This window comes from Sturnira hondurensis, unplaced genomic scaffold (genome assembly GCF_014824575.4).
Source record: "Sturnira hondurensis isolate 20B ecotype Veracruz unplaced genomic scaffold, ASM1482457v3 Scaffold0010128, whole genome shotgun sequence".
NCBI classification, from domain to species: domain Eukaryota; kingdom Metazoa; phylum Chordata; class Mammalia; order Chiroptera; family Phyllostomidae; genus Sturnira; species Sturnira hondurensis.
In genome coordinates this window covers 7,587,425-7,606,616 of record NW_028082759.1, presented here as the reverse complement: position 1 = coordinate 7,606,616, position 19,192 = coordinate 7,587,425, and the positions used below count along the sequence as shown (strand labels likewise).

At 43.5% G+C, this 19,192-nt stretch overlaps 1 non-coding gene and 1 pseudogene across 1 annotated transcript; both read right to left on the bottom strand.

Annotated features, from left to right (window-relative positions):
* Positions 1–589: 589 nt before the first annotated feature.
* Positions 590–1,896, bottom strand: LOC118995315 (tripartite motif-containing protein 60-like; annotated as a pseudogene).
* Positions 1,897–3,378: 1,482 nt separating this feature from the next.
* Positions 3,379–3,569, bottom strand: LOC118995615 (U2 spliceosomal RNA). Its single transcript, XR_005068325.1, has one exon. It is a non-coding gene; the product is annotated as a U2 spliceosomal RNA (small nuclear RNA).
* Between the last annotated feature and the right edge of the window lie 15,623 nt (positions 3,570–19,192).

Below are 19,192 nucleotides of genomic sequence, written 5' to 3'. Positions count from 1 at the left end.
GATTGAAAAAAGGCCATGATCCTATATCCTATTCACAGATTAGACAGATACCCACATGGAGGAAGTCTCAAAGCACATTATCCCTCTGTTGTCTGGACTGCCAGTTCTCTCCTGGGTCTGTTGATGGGATCTTGGCATCTAGGCTTCTAACACAGTGGCTCCCTTCTAATCCAAGTTTATAAAAGGTCTGCTGTTGAATAATTAAATGAGATACCCATCTGTGGGGTTGATGAACTCAGGAAGGACACCAGGGTTACAGATGCACGTGTGTTTGTTTTCAACTTCTGTGTGAATAAAGCCACCAGGAGCAATAGGTAGGTTGAACTTCCCACCTACCTGCACCAAAGGATGGAGCACCTGGGCTTTCTCTTCAGCTTTCCCAGCTGTGAGTTGACGGGAGCAGAGAAGCATGAGTCCCAAAAGCTTTCAACAGTCAAGCATCAACACTGGAATCAGAATCTTCGTTATAACTATTGCTTCCAAAACAAGGGAAGAAAGTAACCACATACAAAACTGTCCTCCAAGTTTTTTGTGATTTGTCTCTGATGATAGTGATTGTAAGAGATTTTGAAGAAGGTGTACTAGAGAATTAAAGTATAAGTTTTTCAGCAGACATATCAGTGAATCGACACAAATACGACCTGTTAATCATATTATAAAAGGAAACCTCTTCCAACTTGTACTTCAGAAAAACCCAATCACTCAAATAGAGCATGGACCGCATGAACTTGTCCAGAGGGGATGTTGCCAGCATCCCTTGCTTGGGGGTGGTGACTTAAGAGTATTTCTGGGGAAAGATTCTTTCCGCACACCTAAGAAGTACTTACCTGTGCCTCCTACGTCTACCTGCCAATAGTGCCTGCCAGCATCAAATGCCTCAGAACTGAGGACTGCTGGGTAAGAAGTGCGTACCTGGGGATCATGAAATCCACTGGGTGCTTTATACGTCATACTTTTTCTATGTCTTGAGATAATGAGACTTGGGTGGGCAGTTTCAGGATCCAGGGTCAAATCTACCTGAAATGTGCTGATCATTGTATGCAGGCCAAAATAATGTGGAGGGAGGATGCAAATCTCCTCCTTTAATTCACATGGAAAGACTGCTGGGGTCTCTAAGTTCATACCTCTTATGGATACTTTCAATTCCTGTCAGTAAATTCAGGTCTGTCTGGAAATACTTCCCTGCCATTTCACTTAATATACTATTTAACATGAACATATGGTTTGAGATTTGTCTTCTATTCTCAGTTAGTTTTTATTCAGTATCCTTCTCTTCCATAAGTAGAATGGAATTAATTTGATCTTGCTCTAATTCCAAGGAACCGTTAAGTTCTTTATATTCATAGTGTAATTCCCTTTTCCAATATTCCATCTTCCTCATCACTTGCAAAGCTTTTGCAGCTTGATATTTCTATCCCATTTCTGTATCTTCAATCTCCACACTCAGGTGCACAACATACCCTTTGAGCTTCCTCCTGTTACTAGGTGCAGATTCCTCAGTGGGTATCGGGGCTGATCCTCGTAGTCCGATGAGACACTGCACTGAAGACACAACAGCTCCAGGTTCTCCTGACAGAACAGGGTCAGAACCTCATGATGCTTCACACACAGGGGTTTTTCTTCCTGCAGTTCCCTTGCCCTCCCTGTGGTGGGAATCTGCTTAACAATATCAGTTATGTGACACAATTGAGTGTTCTTCTTGAAGTTCCTATCAGGGCAGTGGTGGAGGCAGACAGGACAGGGAAAGATGTCCTGGAGATCTTCCCAGCGCTGGTGGATGCAGGAGCGACAGAAGTTATGTCCACACTCAGTGGTCACTGGGTCTCTCAGGTAATCCAGGCAGAGGGGGCAGCTGGCCTCTGCTTGGAGCTCAAGGAGGGAGGCTGCAAAGTCCATTGTGCAGTGCAAGTTTCTGTCTGAAGAAACTCTCAGCAGTTAGTATGATCCTCCAAGACCCAGGACTGCAGATTGCTGTCTGCTCAGTTCTTGCTAATGGTGGAAGGCAGAAGGAGCTTCTAAGAAGAGTTCAAGCCACCAGGAGATATTCAATCTTCTTGTCATCCTCTACTATATATATTGACACATTTTCCCAAGTTACATGGAGTAATTGTGGTAGAAAACCCAGGACAATCCAAGTCATATGTGGTTTCTGTGGACAGAACAAGATTGCATTTAAAAGTTCAGTTGGCATCCATCCTTCTATTTCTGGAGGAAGAATGTGTCAGGTAGACAAAATCAGTTACTATGACAATATTTAAGGATAAGTTAGCAATAAAGACTGTGATCTGTTTGCAACTCTAAATGAATTAGTCAATCTAAACAAATTTGTCATTGGTTTCAACCATCACAAAAAGAGTGATCCTGGCCAGGTTCCCAGTTGGTCAGAGCATTCACCCAAAGTCAAGGTTACAGGTTTGATTCCTGATCCAGGCGCATGGGAGAATAAACCAATAAATGCATGATTAAGTGGAAAAACAAGTCCATCTCTCTCTCTCTCTCTTCTTCTCTCTCTCTCCTCTTGTCTCAGTCCAAAATTTAATTCAATCAGTAATGGAAATACATGTTTAAAATGATAAGCATATCATAGAATTGCTGAAATAAGTACATAAAAGTATTTGTGAAAAAATTTTGGCAGAAAATTAACCTAAATCTCATCAAGCACAGGTCCAGCTACCTATTTACAGGAAATAAGCGAGGTGGAGAAATATGTGAAGGACTACCTGGTCAATTTTATGTGAAACTTGAATGGGGCACTGGATGTCGTGGATCACTGGTGAAATGCTAGTTCTGGGTGTGACTGGGAGGACATTTCTGGGAGTGATTAGTATTTGAATCAGTAGATGAGCAAAGCAGACGGCCCTGCCCCAGTGTTGATGAGCATTATCTAATCCATTGGTCCACTGGGGGTTTGAAGAGAACAAAAACTGGAGGAACACTGGATTTGCTCTCAGTTGGACAGAATAAGCCTCCACAGCCACGTGCTATCCTGGATGTTCCTGGTTCTCAGCACTTCAGACACAGACTGGAATCTGTACCATGCATTCTAAAACTCTTCCTCCTTCCAACAACATCACCCTCTTTCCTAAGTCTCCTGCTTACAGACAGCAGATCACGGGGCTTCCTGGCCTCCATAACCTTGTCAGCCCATATTTTTTAATACATTTTTTAGATACATTCTGTTGGTTCTGTTTCTCTGATAAACCATCAGCAATACATTGAGTAGGTGATCAGTAAAATCCAGACTCTGACAAACTCTACTAAAAATTTAGCCTCACTTCTTCAACACAAATATAAAGAAAAAATAAACATCTCATAGAGGGTGAATGCGGAAATTAAAGTAGACTTAAAAGTCATACTAAACCATTTTTTGTTTGTTTGTTTTGGTGCACTGTTCCTGGAAGTGCTGCAATACCAGGCCAATGACTGGAGTGGATGGAGCAAGCACCTGTTCCATCTCCTAATTCCAAAAATTTATTTACTATATTGTCCTTGGATAAAGGAAGTATCAGATATGAAACTGACAAGAACAGACACTACACTTGATCTTAGCCAAAAGGCCAAGAAGCAATAAAACTATTTTTATTTATAAATCTAATTTCATTTGATTTAGAAATACTTGATCAAAATTCAGTTGGGAAATTGGATAACTGAGGATTTAAAAAATAATGATAATTATGTTACATTGAGATAATAAATGGCATCAGAAGTATGTGAATAAAGAATCTTTTTAAGAAATATATACTAAAAAGTCTACAAGTGAAAGCTAGGAATTTCCTATAAAAAATGGCAAAATGTGAGAGGACTATAGGTGGAAATTACAAAAAGATTACAATCATAGCATATGAGTTCTTCCTACACAAGATTATAATATTTTCTCTCCCATTCTGGATGCATTAAACATTCTATGATTTTAAAAATAATTAGAGAGATTTACCTTCTGAATTCAGTTTGCCATTTAAATAGAGCAGTGATTTTTCTGTTCTATTTTAGCCCAGAGATGGCTATTCTAACTCTCTTTTTTTAAATTTTTTAAAAGATTTTATTTATTTATTTTTAGAGGGGAAGGGAAGGAGAGAGGGAGAGAAATATCAATGTATGGTTGCTTCTGGTGTGTCCCCTTTTAGGAACTGGCCTGCAACCCAGGCATGTGCCCTGACTGGGAATCGAACCATGGTTATTTGGTCCGCAGGCCCTAGCTCAATCCACTGAGCTAAACCAGCCAGGGATTTTTTTTTTAAATTTTTATTTATTTATCTCTATAGGGGAAGGGAAGGAGAGAGGAAGAGAAGTATCAATGTATGGTTGCTTCTTGTGTGTCCCCTGATGGGAACTGGCCTGCAACCCAGGCATGTGCCCTGACTGGGAATCGAACCGCGATTGTCTGGTTCGCAGGCCCGCACTCAATCCACTGAGCTACACCAGTCAGGGCCTAACTCTCTTTTTTAAATATTTCCTTTCATCTCAAAACTCTCAGATTTGTTCCATTTCTTTCCTTCCCCACAGTTGTGTTCAACTCCCCTTTCCCCTCCAAATCCATCATCTTCTGCCTTGTTGTCACTTCCTCTCCCCACCAACAAATCTCCTAAATTGAGAAATACTGAGACTGAGGGAAGACCAAGGCAGGCATTAAAATTCCACCTGCTTGTATGTTAATTTGGTTGAATTTGAGGCCTGAACTCAGACTACCTGTGTCATTGGTGTTGGGTCTTTTATCCTCTTTTATTTCAGGGACACATGAAACAAAGAAAATAACACTCACCTTCCCTTTCAGTTTGGTGTCAGCATACCCATAAATTTCTTTCTTTTTCTTTTTCTTTTTTTTTTTAATTTTAGGGAAAGAGAGAAGGAGAGAAGTATCGATGTGTGGTTGCCTCTCATGGGGCCCTGCTGGGAACTGGCCTGCAACCCAGGCATGTGCTCTGACTGGGAATCAAACTTTGATGCTCTGGTTCACAGGCCCACATTAAATCCACTGAGCTACACTAGCCAGGGCAAAATTTAGATAAACCTCTAGGAGCACTTGGTTTTGCACAATAATAGATACTACACACTGAGATATTCTAGAAGATTCCAACAGGTGGCTTCAGACTAGGACCTCTGGGCTCTTTGTACATGGAGCTATCAGTCACCCCCTAAATCAGGTTGGTATCACAGTATCTATATTCTTAACAAACGGATTGATGAACAAGGCTCATTGAGGGACATGAACAATAATAAAAGCATGTGTCTTAACTTGACTCCAAGTTAGGATTCCCTTGCAAGCTGCGGTCAAGGCCCTCCTAGAGCAGCCACACATGAGACCAATGCTTTCTCAGTGTTCCTGCCTCCCACTCTCATGTGGTCTGGACCCCCAATTTACCTGGAACCAGCTGCTTTGGGTGAGTCTGTGAAGTGGATCTCCAGGAAAAGTCTTCAGAACCAGTCTGTAAGCTAGTCTAGCACGTTATAATGTGATCATGGCATATGCATACACATACATATATACCACTCGGAGGGTGGAACTATTTAGAGCATCGCTCACTAAAATCTGGTTGCTCCTCCCTTGTGGAGGGTATGGGCAAGGGTGAGAAGTGCTGGTAGATGGGGAGATCTCCTGTTATCACCTTATGCTAATAGAGATTAACCCTGTGTTACAATGCACCATCTAATTTGCATGTCTGTAATCCTCCCTTGACCTTCTCAACACCCTTTAATCCCATCTTTGCTGAGAAAAAAACAGAAAATAAAAGTAAAATCATTCGTTTCATCTTGGCCCTGCATAATGGCTCCCACCAAGATGGGAGAAGAGAAAAAGCCATTGTGCCATCAAAGAGGTAGTGACACAGAATACACCATCAACATTAACAAGCACATCCATGCAGTGAGTTTCAAGAGGCGGTCCACTCTGGCTTTCAGAGAGACCCAGAAATATGTCATGAAGAGATGTGAACTCCAGACATACACATTGACACTAGGCACAGCAAAGCTGCCTGGACCAAAGGAATAAGGAATGTCCATAGCGTATTCTGGGGCGGTGTCCAGAAAACGTAACGAGGATGAAGATTCTCCAGACGAGCTAAGCCTTGGTTACCTATGTGCCTGTCACCACTTTCTAAAATCTACAAAGAAGTAATGTGGATGAGAATTAACTGCCAATTGTCAAATAAAGTTATAAAATTGCAACAACAACAAAATGATAAAATATTACAAAAAAAAAGATACTAGTACTGTTTCTTCAGAGAAAAATCTGCCAAATATAATTGATCTCATTTGGCTTTACATTGAAGAAGCAGTGAATGCTTATGGCAATACATGAAATGTATCTACATATGTGAGTGTGAAAAACCCTCTAGACATACTTTTCATAAAAAGCAAAATGTAGAAAGAATGTGAGATCTTGCTTCCCAGAAATTGTCACCAATTTTGACTCAAATAAACAGAAAAATGTAAAAGCAAAGTGTAAGACATAGAACATAGTTGCTCATATTGCATTATTAACCAAGCAACATAAAATGTTGCCATCTGGTATCAGACTGTACATCCTCAGTCTGTTTAACAGTTTAGTCTCTCTCAGCCTGTTACGGAACAGAATGAGGGTGGGGGGTAAACATATACTATTACTGAAAGGACCCCTTTTTTCTCTGGGGGTTCCCCCAGTACTGGGTTCGCTTTGCCCCCATCAGAGGAAAGACATCTCTCAATGCCAGAGATTGGTGAAAAGGAAAGAAATTATTTATTTAAAAGTTATACAAACAGAGGACTTCTGGCCAAGATGGAGGCATAGGTGGAAACACTGTGCCTCCTCGCACAACCAAGTTTAAAGACAACAAAGTTTTAGTAACAAAAACGCAACCAAAACAGAAAATTGAACTATACAGAAGTCCAACAAACAACAACAAACCATTTAGCCAGACTGATAAACCAGGCGAAGGAGAGAGCAGTGAGATGAACCACGTGGGCCCCAGTGGCAGGAAGCAGCAGAGGGGACCACCATTGCCCCTCTTTGACCCTGTCCTCACATACAGCGTAACAACCCAGCAACTGGGTCATCTGGCCCTGGTAAACACCTAAGGCTCTGCCCCTCATACATAACAGGTGCGAACAAACCAAAATATTATGGCTCAAGAAGAATTCAAAGCCCCAGAGCCAATAACTCTAAGTGACCAAGAAATAGCCAACCTATCAGATGCACAATTCAAAAACACTGGTGATCAGAATACTACAGAACTGGTTGATTTTAGTCACAAATTAGAGGAACATATGAAGGCTAAACTAATTAAAATGAAGGGAAATGCACAGGAAACCAATAGTGGTAGAAAGGAAACTGGGACTCAAATCAAGGGAGTGGACCAGAAGGAAGAAAGAAACAACCATACAGAAAAGAATGAAGAAGCAAGAATTCAAAACAATGGGGAGAGGCTTAGGAACCCTCAGGACATCTTTAAATGTTCCAACATCTGAATTATAGGGGTACCAGACAGGGAAAAGAAACAGCCACAAGTGGAAAACTTATTTGAACAAATAATAAAGGAGAACTTCCTCAATCTGGCAAAGGAAACAGACTTCTAGGAAGTCCAGGAAGCTCAGAGAGTCCCAAAAGAAGACCCAAGGAGGAACACACCAAGGCACATCATAATTACATTAGCCATGATGAAAATGAAGGAGAGAATCCTAGAAGCAGCAAGAGACAAGGGGACAGTCACCTACAATGGAGCTCCCATCAGACTGTCAGCGGATTTTTCAAAAGAGACCTTACAGGCAAGAAGGGGATGGAAAGAAGTATTCCAACTCATGAAATCCAGAGACCTACATCGAAGACTGCTCTATGCAGCAAAGCTTTCATTTAGAATGGAAGGGCAGATAAAGTGCTTCTCAGATAAGGTCAAGTTGAAGGAGTTCATCATCACCAAGCCCTTATTATATGAAATGTTAAAGGGATTTATCTAAGAAAAAGAAGATACAAAATATGAACAGTGAAAGGACAGCAAACTCACAGTTATTAACCACACCTAAAACAAAATCAAACTAAGAGGACAGCTAGGACCAGAACCATAGAAATGGAGCAGAAGCATAGAAATGAAGATCATGTGGAGGGTTAGCAACAGGGGAGTGGGAGGAGGAGAAGGGGGGAGAAGGTACAGAGAATAAGTAGCATAGACGGTAAGTAGAAAATAGATAGGGGGGAGGGCAAGAATAGTATGGGAAATATAGAATCTAAAGAATTTGAGACACGTGGACATAAACTAAAGGGGGGAGAATGATGGGGGAGGGGGTGTGCAGGATGGAGGGGAATGAAGGGGGGAAATAGGACAACTGTAATGGCATAATCAATAAAATATATTTTTAAAAAATAAAAATTATACAGACAGAATAATGACTTAATGTCTTCATTAAAATACTAAAATCCTTTAGAATACCCACAGATGCACACAGTCCTTCCTTCCCCCTCTGCCCAGTCTGGGTACTGTATCTCAGGAAAAGAAGTAGAAGTCCATTATTAAGGCTCCCAGTGCCATCAGCTGTGTTGCTACCATGATCTCCAGTTAATCCAAAGACATATGGCATCTTCTCATGGCCCACCAGCAAGAGTCCTAGCATCCCTTTTCTTCCAGGCAAAGTTTCTCCTGCTTCCTAAGCCATGTGGCAAAAGGGAGCAACCCAAAGCCATATGGTCCCAGACTTCTGCCACAGCCTTATGGTCCTGACCTGGTATGGCTGCTGCACCTGGGTTTAAATTCCTGAGCCAATCTTCCTCTGCAGCCCTATTTCCGACTCCTCCCACAATCAGTTACACCTGCCAGCATTACCATATTTTTTTTCCCAGCTTTACTGGGCTGCAGTAATAAGTCTAGGCAGTCATGGCCCCATGACGTGGAGCCAATCATCTCCAAGCTTTCACGCAGGCGTTGTAAAGAGGGGGAGTTGCTTCCAGTTACATCCTGGATTGAAGTCACTCTCATCCCCCTGGCTCAAAGCATGGGCACCACTATTTAACATATCTACAGAACCAGTTGAAGGTTTTAGATATGTTAAATGACCATGCAGGAGGTTAGCTGCAAAGCTGTTGCTATGCAAAACAGCTCTCAAGGGCCTTGCTCCATGTCTCCCATCCCCCAGCTCAGACTGGAGGAGGTGAGGACATCATATATTTTTTTCTCTCTAGTATTTCTGGACACCTTGAGTTCTGTACCCCATTACAAATCCCCATTTGGGGCCCCCCTTGGCTGCACCGTTACAAGCCCTCTGAAATGAGGGTGAGTCCTCAGTTTCTTTCCCATGGCTCTGTTCTTCATTGACATCTTTAGTTCTTCATCCCAAGGCTCCAGGCATACCAGGCTCCACCTGATAGGTACACCCTCCATCACACTGCCTGGTATTCAAGGGAGTAGTGTGGGGGTGGGAACGGATTCAGGCTTTCCCTCGGGGCTTGATAGCAAAACCTCTCCCCCGGAATAGGCTGAGACTCACGAAGATTCCGATTCCAGTTTTGATGTTTGACTGTTGAAAGTTTTTGGGACTCAGGCTTCTCTGCTTCACTTAACTCACAGCTGGGAAAGCTGAAGAGAAAGCGCAGGTGCTCCATCCTTTGGTGCAGGTGGGAAGTTCCAACTAAGCAAGTCCCTAGTAGTCCCAGCACCCTCCCACCACCAGCACCCAGTAACCGCCATAAACACCACAAGCTAGTCCCTTTTCCCTATGCTCTCAGTTATTTTGGGACATACTCTGAGATCCACCCTACTCTTCCCACAAAACCTCATCATGTAAGTAATCATCTGTTTTATACTCTTCCGGTATACGGTGAATCATCATCAGTCTTGACATTTGAAGCAAGTTTTAGATACATTCCCCCCTTCGCCGGGGCTATGTAACCTCGTCACCACTGTTGGAATTGTGAATAAGATTATCAGACGTGAAGTGCCTCCAGCTGGGGGGTTCTCCTCCTCTGGCTTCGTGTATAACAGGCTCTGCTTTGCTAGGTCAGGGTGCCCTTTCATCTTTGTGCTGCATTAGCCGAGACATCACAAGGCTGTGCTGTACCTTTAACTGACCAAAGTCAGAAGTGTAGATAAGTGATACAGGGTGCAGCCGGGGGGGGGGGGGTCAGAAAAGATTTGGAATGGTGTCCAGAACTCAACGTGTACAGGAATATTGGAGGAAATATTAAGATGTCCTCACCCCCCCCCCCCACCAGGTGTCAGTTGGGGGAAGGGACAGATGGAGCAGGGCCATTGAGAGCTGTTTTGCATAGCAACAGTTTTGCAGCTAACCTCTGGAATGGTCATTTAATATATCTATAACCTTTAACTGGTTTCATAGATATGTTAAATAGCTGTGGCCAAGTTTTGGGCCAGGGAGAAGTGAGTGGCTGCTATCCAGGCTGGAACTGGGGCTGCTTCTCTGAGATAGTGCCTGCGGGAGAGGCATGTGGCTTTAGCAGAGTGAGGACCCCCTCTTGGCCAGGTGAGGGGGAGAGCCATGCTGTTTTGGAAAGATGTAGACCCCTGTAGCCATTAGGAGGGAGAGCCACGTGGTTTCAGCAGAGTGCAGACCCCCTCTTGGCCAGGTGAAAGGGAAGACCACGCAGCTTTGCCAGAATGGAGATCCCTGCGGCCAGGTGAAGAAGAAAGACGCGCTTTTGGTGGAGTGCGGCTTTGGTAGAAGCCCACGCAGCTTTGAGGTGCTCCCTTTGGCTGAGTGGCCTGAAAAGCAGGAGAGACTTTGACTGGAACTTGGTACAAAGAACTCTTGCCAGTGAAAGGTGCCTCATGACTTTGCATTAATTGGAGATCCTGCCTGGACAGGCAGGTGACACAGCTCATGTGCCAGCGATCTGAAAAACGGACGTGTGCTCTTTTCCTGATTTACGGTACCCGGAGTTGGGACAGTGGGAGAAGGGAGTGCTGTGTGTGTGTGTGTGTAGGTGTATACCTTTAAAGACTTTAATATTTTAAGGAAGGCATTAGGCCTGAATAGCATTAAATAAACATTTTGTTTCCTTTTCACAAATCTCTGGCATTGGGAGATGTCTTTCCAATTGGCGGTGGACAGAAGAGCCTAATAGATATTAGTATACCGTCCTTGGGAGGGACCTCTGTTTTCTGAAGCAGTTTTTGGCATCCCTCGGTGGGCCAAGTATTGCCCCCACCCTTGGACCCTTGTTCGGTACCAGTTTTGGGGGAGCCAGACAGGAGAGTAATTGTCCGTGGCAGACCGACTCCCTCAGGTGTGAGAGAGTGAGGCTTTGGAATTTTCCCAGTCTCTGAGGATTTTTCTGCGCCCTTGAGGGCATTGGCCGCCTAATCACGCCTGGAAAGGTGAAAAGGAAACACAGCAGGGAGGAAGCAGAGACGTGAAAGTGTTTGGGGTTGAAAACTTGGTTTCTGACTGCTCTTTGGCAATAATGGAGCTGGAATTGTGGGCAATAGCAGGGGAAATACCTGGTCTTTACGCCGTCTGTATTCTTTTTGCTCTGAATCTTTGTTTGCTTTTTTGGAACTGTGCGAGTGGTTCTGAGCTGGTGCCTAAGTGGAGTCCACTTGGTAAGATCCTAAGAGATTGAGAGAGCTACCATGCTAAGTCAACATGCAGGAATCCCCTGACTAAGGAGCTAATGATATGCTATTGTAACACGGTGTGGCCTACTTATGTTTTGAGTAATGAGCTGAGATGGTCCGCGAATGGTTCTTTGAGTTACTGCATCATTACTAGATTGAAACAGTATTGCCAGCAGTGTGAACTCTCGGAAGAGTTACACTACCTTAATGCATTTATAATATTGCACAACAGCCTTGTGCCAGAGACAGAGAAGCGTGTAGTGGTCCAGAAGGAGAAAGGGGTCTCAGAACCCCTCCCTGATAGTAGATCACAGGAGGAGAAAGATGATGAGGAAAGAAACCTCATTAATGCTCTGAACCCAGGGAATGAAGGACCCCAGACAGCAGAAACTCCTGTGGTGACCCTGCCTTCTGGGGAGGTGAGGCCCACTATGGCTTCTCCTGCCCTGCAAGTGGGAGAAGTCTCCACCACGGATTCATAGCCTCTGCGAATGGGCTCTGCTCACCCACTGCACCAGGGGTTGCCAGGGTCTCCCTTGGCTCCCAAAAACGGAGCTTCAGGGCCCCCACCTTCACAGGTGGGTAGAGCCTGCTCTCCATCTGCATTGGTGATGGCAGCTTCAGTGCATCACTCCCAATGGGTGGAGGGTGGTTTTGTGGTGCCCCCACACCCGTGGGTAGAAGGGGCCTTGGGAGCTTTCGGGACTCCTGAAACTGGAGTCCTCGGATCTTTGCAGGTGTGTAGAACCAGAGTCAGGGTGCTGCCATTTTGGGTAAAATGGATGAGCCACGTGAGTGCCCCCACCATGGAGGACAGAGCATGCATGGGCATCGCCATCTTGGACGACCCCGCATGCATGGTTGCCCCCATGTTGGATGATTCCACGTGCATGGGCTCCGCCATCTTGGAACTGGCTAAGGCTTCTCTTTAGATTATGGGCTTGCATGCTGTTGCTGTGTGAGTACTGCAGCAGTCAGGTTCTCTGTGTAACTAGTTCTGATAGTAATGGCTCTAGTTTTGGAGGTCGTGAACTGAGGTCCAAGAGTGACCATCTGATTTATAGGGTGTTTGCAAGGTCTAAGCTTCAGAAAGATGCAAAATGTCCCTGCAAATCTAGGGACTTTTAGTGGAAGGTACCTGTAGTGCTAGGGACTTTTAGCTGCCACATGCTGAGTTTAAGTACTGAGCTTAAGTATAGTCCTTCCCATGTGGGAAAAGAGCCAAGATTAAAAGAGAAAGATGGATAAATCTAAATGAGTAGAAGTATGTTTAAAGAATGTGAAAGTTTTAAACCTGGAGTAAAGGAAACCTCAACTACTTGTTTTCTGGTTTTGTGGGATGAGAGCAAATTTCTCACATGTGTTCTGTTTCTGATCAGAAACCTGTATTATAAGACCTAGGAAAGGTTGCCTGTATCCGGTTGGGGAGAATGCCTTTGCCACCCGGGACCCACGAAGGGTCATTTGGGGCTGATAGGTGTATCTACCTGAGGCAAAGCAGCATGTCTCTGCCATGAGACCAGGCCTGAAGGAGCATGTCTCCATACCTGAAGACCTAGGAAAGGTCACCTGTAGCCGGTTGGGGAGAGTGCCTTTGCCACCCAGGACCCAGGAAGGGTCATTTGGGGCTGATAAGTGTTTCAGTCTGAGGCAAAGCAGCATGTCTCCGTACCTGAAGACCTAGTGAAGGTCACTGTATCCGGTTGGGGAGAGTGCCTTTGCCACCCCAGGACCCAGGAAGGGTCATTTGGGGCTGATAAGTGCTTCAGCCTGAGGCAAAGCAGCATGTCTCTGCCATGAGACCGGGCCTGAAGGAGCATATCTCTGCGAGGCACCAGTGGACGCATTGGTGCAAGAGAATGCCTCTACCTGTGTATTGTTCCGAAACTCTGTGTTCCAGATTTTGCTCTGTTTCTGCTCTGAAAAGGAAATTGAGGATTCCAGAAAAGGTTGAAACTTCATACTCTGTAAGAAAGTGAATAAGGAAAAGGATTTTTCCATTATGCTTTGTATTTTTCTCCCTACCTGATCCCTCCAGAATTTGGCACTCTGAAGGAATGAATGATGACATAAGGTTTCTTTGCATAAAACCAATAAGACCAGTCATTAACAGTGGTTTTGTTAACCAAGACTTTGACTGGAATGTCACGCCTGTAGGAGGCATGTATGGGTTCTGGTCATCACCAGAAGGCCCTGAGGAACTGGGATTGACTTGCGAAGCTAGCGAAAGCCCATGAGAAAAACCTGGTACTTTGGTTGGTTGTGTGGTTCATGCCAGTCTTTCCGGGGAAGGAACAAAGGTTGTCTTCCTGAAAGATGGCTAAAAGGAACCTATAGGCACAATACAGGCTCAAGGATTTGAGTGAAACGACTGGTACAGGCGAAGCCAGATGGCAGATGTGTGGCTCTGCTTCTGTGCCCCGAGGGTTGGACTGAGAAGTCAATCTAAGGGTTCCCTGTGTGAGTTCCAGCAAAGTGGACTTAAGGATCCTAAGTGATCCAGGCTGCTCTTGGTGTGTTTATGAAAACGAACAGTCAAAATCAAAAGTGGGACCCAAAGTAGTCCATATAATAACAGTGAGGGTGATCTTAAGGAGAAAAATTGTAGTTCAAGGAAAATCACAATGCTCAGTATTGGACATCAGAATGGCGCAGCTAAATGTCTTGAAAGTTTGTTGTCATTTACGAGTTGAAACCAGGTTTGTGATGTCACCAAAGATGTACAATTTACAGGTGCAGAGGACCTGTCAAATTGCCACTGTTAAATGTCATTTCAGGAAGGACCTTGTAATATAATATCTTCCCAAAAGACAATCTCACAGGCGCAGAGACTGGTTTGGGGATTGTTGTGTGAATTAACCTGTGTGTTCTTCTGTTTTCATAGGGTGTATGCCTATGACCTGCCTATCTATGAGTGATTGGTTACAATATATGCCTCATTTAAGGAGCCCATCTTTCTCATCGCTCCCCTGAGACTCAACGGTTTGGCTGAACTAAATAGTTGGGTTGGTGAAGGGTTGGGGCGGTCTGTGGGCTTCACTTTAGAACTGATTTTCCCTTTTCTGTCTATAACCTTTAAACCTTTAAACCTTTAAAACTTCTGTCTATAACCTTTAAACCTTTAAACCTTTAAACCTTTAAACCTTTTCTATAACCTTTAAACCAGTTAAAGGTTACAGAAAAACGGAGCACCCACATGTGCTCTTTTCCTGATTTACGGTACCCGGAGTTGGGACAGTGGGAGAAGGGAGTGCTGTGTGTGGATGTGTGTAGGCGTATACCCTTAAAGACTTTAATATTTTAAGGAAGGCATTAGGCCTGAATAGCATTAAATAAACATTTTGTTTCCTTTTCACAAATCTCTGGCATTGGGAGATGTCTTTCCAATTGGCGGTGGACAGAAGAGCCTAATAGATATTAGTATACCGTCCTTGGGAGGGACCTCTGTTTTCTGAAGCAGTTTTTGGCATCCCTCGGTGGGCCAAGTATTGCCCCCACCCTTGGACCTTTGTTTGGTAACATAAGGATGACATTGTATTTACTATTTATTATTTTTGTATATTTTTGGAATTCTAATTGTTCTGCTTTTGTTTCATCCTTTATAAAATCACTGTCTTTTTAAAAAGATTTTACTTATTTGTTTTTAGAGAAAAGGGAACGGTGGGAGAAAGAGAGGGACTAAATAACCTAAGTCCACTGGTTCAAAGTTCCAGTGGTTCTAAGTTAACCATAGTGTATTAACTGAGAATGTCAAGTTTTTAGCCACAGATGATCACTTTCCTCAGCTAAATATCCAAGTTTATCACTTACAAGTTCTGCTTTTCATGCAATGGTAGAGGAACATCAACATGTGGTTGCCTCTCATACACACTCTATGGCCGACGTGGCCTGCAATCCAGCCATGTGCCCTGACTGGGAATGGAACCCATGACCCTTTTGTTCACAGGCCAGCACTCAATCCACTGAGCCACAGCAACTAGGGCGAAACCATATTCATATAAAACCTCCAAATGTCACACACTCATGTTTAACATTACATGAAACTGTTGACGTTTTAGAACGTGCCTCCATTTGGAATCCTGTGTGTGTGTGGTCTACAGAGTTGGTAAACAGTGTCACTTTACTGCACTATTTGTCTTTCATCATAATTTGAGAAGATGCTCAGCAGAGCCTCCATTGTGGAGGCGCACTGCACTGATTGGAGTAGCCATGCCGTGCTGTGGTAATCTGAGTAAGGAAGACAAACTAATACTTATTCCTGTAAAGTGGGGCATTGCTCCAGCATCTTCCCACAAATGGAACTCCTTCAGTCATGAGTTGTCACAGCACTGGGTCACTGCAACTAAAAAGAGGGAGCACACTGAGATTTGAAGGCAAGCACCAGGAAGTGACACATATTTACTCACATTCCATTTTCTAACAGGAATCACAAAACCCTACTTATCTGTAAGGGTAGGAAAGAATATAGGCATACAAGAATACCAGACTACATGGGGTGAAAAGCTTCCATTTGCCATAATTCCTGTATTCAGTTGGACTTGAGTGAAATTTCTATTAACCATGAGTGCTAAAATTAAAGGTCTTCACTTAGAACTTGTAAATAGGTTAACAGAAATTTACTTTCCTTTGGCTGTATCTATTGGTTGTTCAATAACTATCCAGTGCTGGAGGAATTTCTTTTTAGTAAAATAAGCCTAAAAACATTTTGCATTTTTTAGAAACATAAAGCACTGTTATTTTGAAGTTTTGTTGATTTCATTAGTAAATGAATCATTGAGACTAACATTTAAACACCATTACACAAATATGGGGAAAAAGCTCAACTGGGAAAGACCTCTGTGGTTAAGTTGCCTGGGAACTACTTAAAGGTTTTACCTTGTGAAGGCTAGGAATTCACACTTTGCATAGTTCAAATATGTACAAAATTCAGCTGCCACAGTTGCTTAAATTTCAGTTAATCAGAGTATATTAACTAAGAATGTGGAGTCTTCAGCCACAGATGATCACTTTCCTTAGCTAAATATCCAAGTTTATCACTTTCAAGTTCTGCTTTTCATGCAATGGTGATACACAATTCAGCTATGTTTCTGTCACTGCATAACAGAAGTAACATTTCTCCAGTCTCATTTAATATTTATCCCATTTCCATGTGAGCTCTCACCAAAGGACCTTTCACGTTCACTTTTCTGCCAATACATTCCTTCAGAAAATGTCTTTTCTAGGGCTAATTTCTCTAAATTGTAATGGGCTCACTGTTGGGCTGGTAAATTCCATTGTCTTGTGTATGGGTTAGAATACAGTAATACTCTGTGGGGAAAAACAAAATCCCAATGGATTGAATCTTCTAGAATAGGACATTGATGTTTCTCTTCCACACAGAGGTTTCTTTCCCTCTCTTTCTCCTTCACTTCCCCCTCTCTAAAATAAATAAATAAATAAACTCAATGGGATGACCAGGGATGGATTTATATGGATCTATTGCCTAGGAGCTACTTAAAGGGCTATTCTGACATTTGAAAGCCAGCTGAAGTGATGAGGTATGTTTAGACCAGAAACACCCAGGCAGTTCACCTTTGCAGTGTTCAAATGTACACAAAATTCAGTTGCCATGGTTACTTAAATAGCCCAAGTATATCACAGGTTTTTTTTTAAATTTTCTCATTTTTCTTTTTTTTAAGATTTTATTTATTTATTTTTAGAGGGGAAAGGAAGGAGAGAGAGAAATATCAATGTATGGTTGCCTCTGGTGTGTCCCCTATCAGGAACTGGCCTGCAACCCAGGCATGTGCCCTGACTGGGAATCGAACCGCAATCGTGTGGTTTGCAGGCCCACGCTCAATCCACTGAGCTACACCAGCCAGGGCTATCACAGGTTTTTTAAAAATATATTTTATTGATTATGCCATTACAGTTGTCCCATTTTCCCCCTTCATTCCCCTCCACCCTGCACACCCCCTCACACCCACATTCCCCTTTAGTACATGTCCATGTGTCACAAGTTCTTTAGCTTCTACATTTCCCATATCATTCTTGCTCTCCCCCTGTCAATTTTCTACCTACCATCTATGCTATTTATTCTCTGTACCTTCTCTCCCCTTCTCCTCCCATTCCCCTGTTGCTGACCCTCCTTGTAATATCCATTTCTCTGGTTCTGCTCCTGATCTAGCTGTCCTCTTGGTTTGCTTTTGTTTTAGGTGTGGTTGTTAATAACTGTGAGTTTGCTGTTCTTTCACTATTCATATGTTTTATCTTCTTTTTCTTAGATAAATCCCTTTAACATTTCATATAATAAGAGCTTGGTGATGATGAACTCCTTTAACTTGACCTTATCTGAGAAGCACTTTATCTGCCCTTCCATTCTAAATGAAAGCTTTGCTGCATAGAGCAGTCTTCGATGTAGGTCTCTGGATTTCATGAGTTGGAATACTTCTTTCCATCCCCTTCTTGCCTGTAAGGTCTCTTTTGAGAAATCTGCTGACAGTCTGATGTGTACTCCTTTGTAGGTGACTGTCCCCTTGTCTCTTGCTGCTTCTAGGATTCTCTCCTTCATTTTCATCTTGGCTAATGTAATTATGATGTGCCTTGGTGTGTTCCTCCTTGGGTCTTCTTTTGGGACTCTCTGAGCTTCCTGGATTTCCTGGAAGTCTGTTTCCTTTGCCAGATTGAGGAAGTTCTCCTTTATTATTTGTTCAAATAAGTTTTCTACTCGTGGCTGTTTCTTTCTCCCTTCTGGTACCCCTATAATCCGGATGCTGGAGCGTTTAAAGATGTCCTGGAGGTTCCTAAGCCTCTCCTCATTGTTTTGAATTCTTGCTTCTTCATTCTTTTCTGTATGGTTGTTTCTTTCTTCCTTCTGGTCCACTCCCTTGATTTGAGTCCCAGTTTCCTTTCCATCACTATTGGTTCCCTGTGCAATTTGCTTCATTTCACTTAGTATAGCCTTCATTTTCTCATCTAATTTGTGATTAAAATCAACCAGTTCTGTAGTATTCTGATCACCAGTGTTTTTGAATTGTGCATCTGATAGGTTGGCTATTTCTTGGTCACTTAAAATTAAAGGCTCTGGGGCTTTGAGCTGTTCTTGAGTCATAATGTTTGGTCTGTTCACACCTGTTATGTATGAGGGGCAGAGCCTTAGGTGTTCACCAGGGCCAGGCAACCCAGGTCGCTGGGTTGTGATGCTGTATGTGGGGGTGGAGTCAGAGAGGGAGTTATGGCGTGTTTTCGGCTCTCTCGGATTTCAGTCCCCTCTTCCTCTTCCCATAAACAAATTGGGCCCTTCTGGTGCTAGTTCCTGGGTGTGTGGGCTTGTGTTCATTCTAGGACCCTGTGGGTCTCCCCAATGAACTCTCCTGTGGGGCTAGGAGCCTCTCCCGGCACCTCAGGCCCCCGAAAGTTTTTCCGATCAGTGCTTTTAGGCTTTATTTTCTGTCGCTGGTGCCCTGGGTTGCGTGGTCTGTTTCACTGACCATTTTTAAACCTGCCTGGTTTCTCTGTGTGCAAATGTGTGTCCGTGGTCAGCCAGCCACCTTGCGAACCTTACTGGGTTTCCATGTGCACCCACCTGGGTCGCCAATCACCTCCTCCTCCTGCCGGGACCCCTCTCCACTGCCAACTCTGCCCCTCTTACCGGTCTGGATGAATGGTTCGTTTTTGTC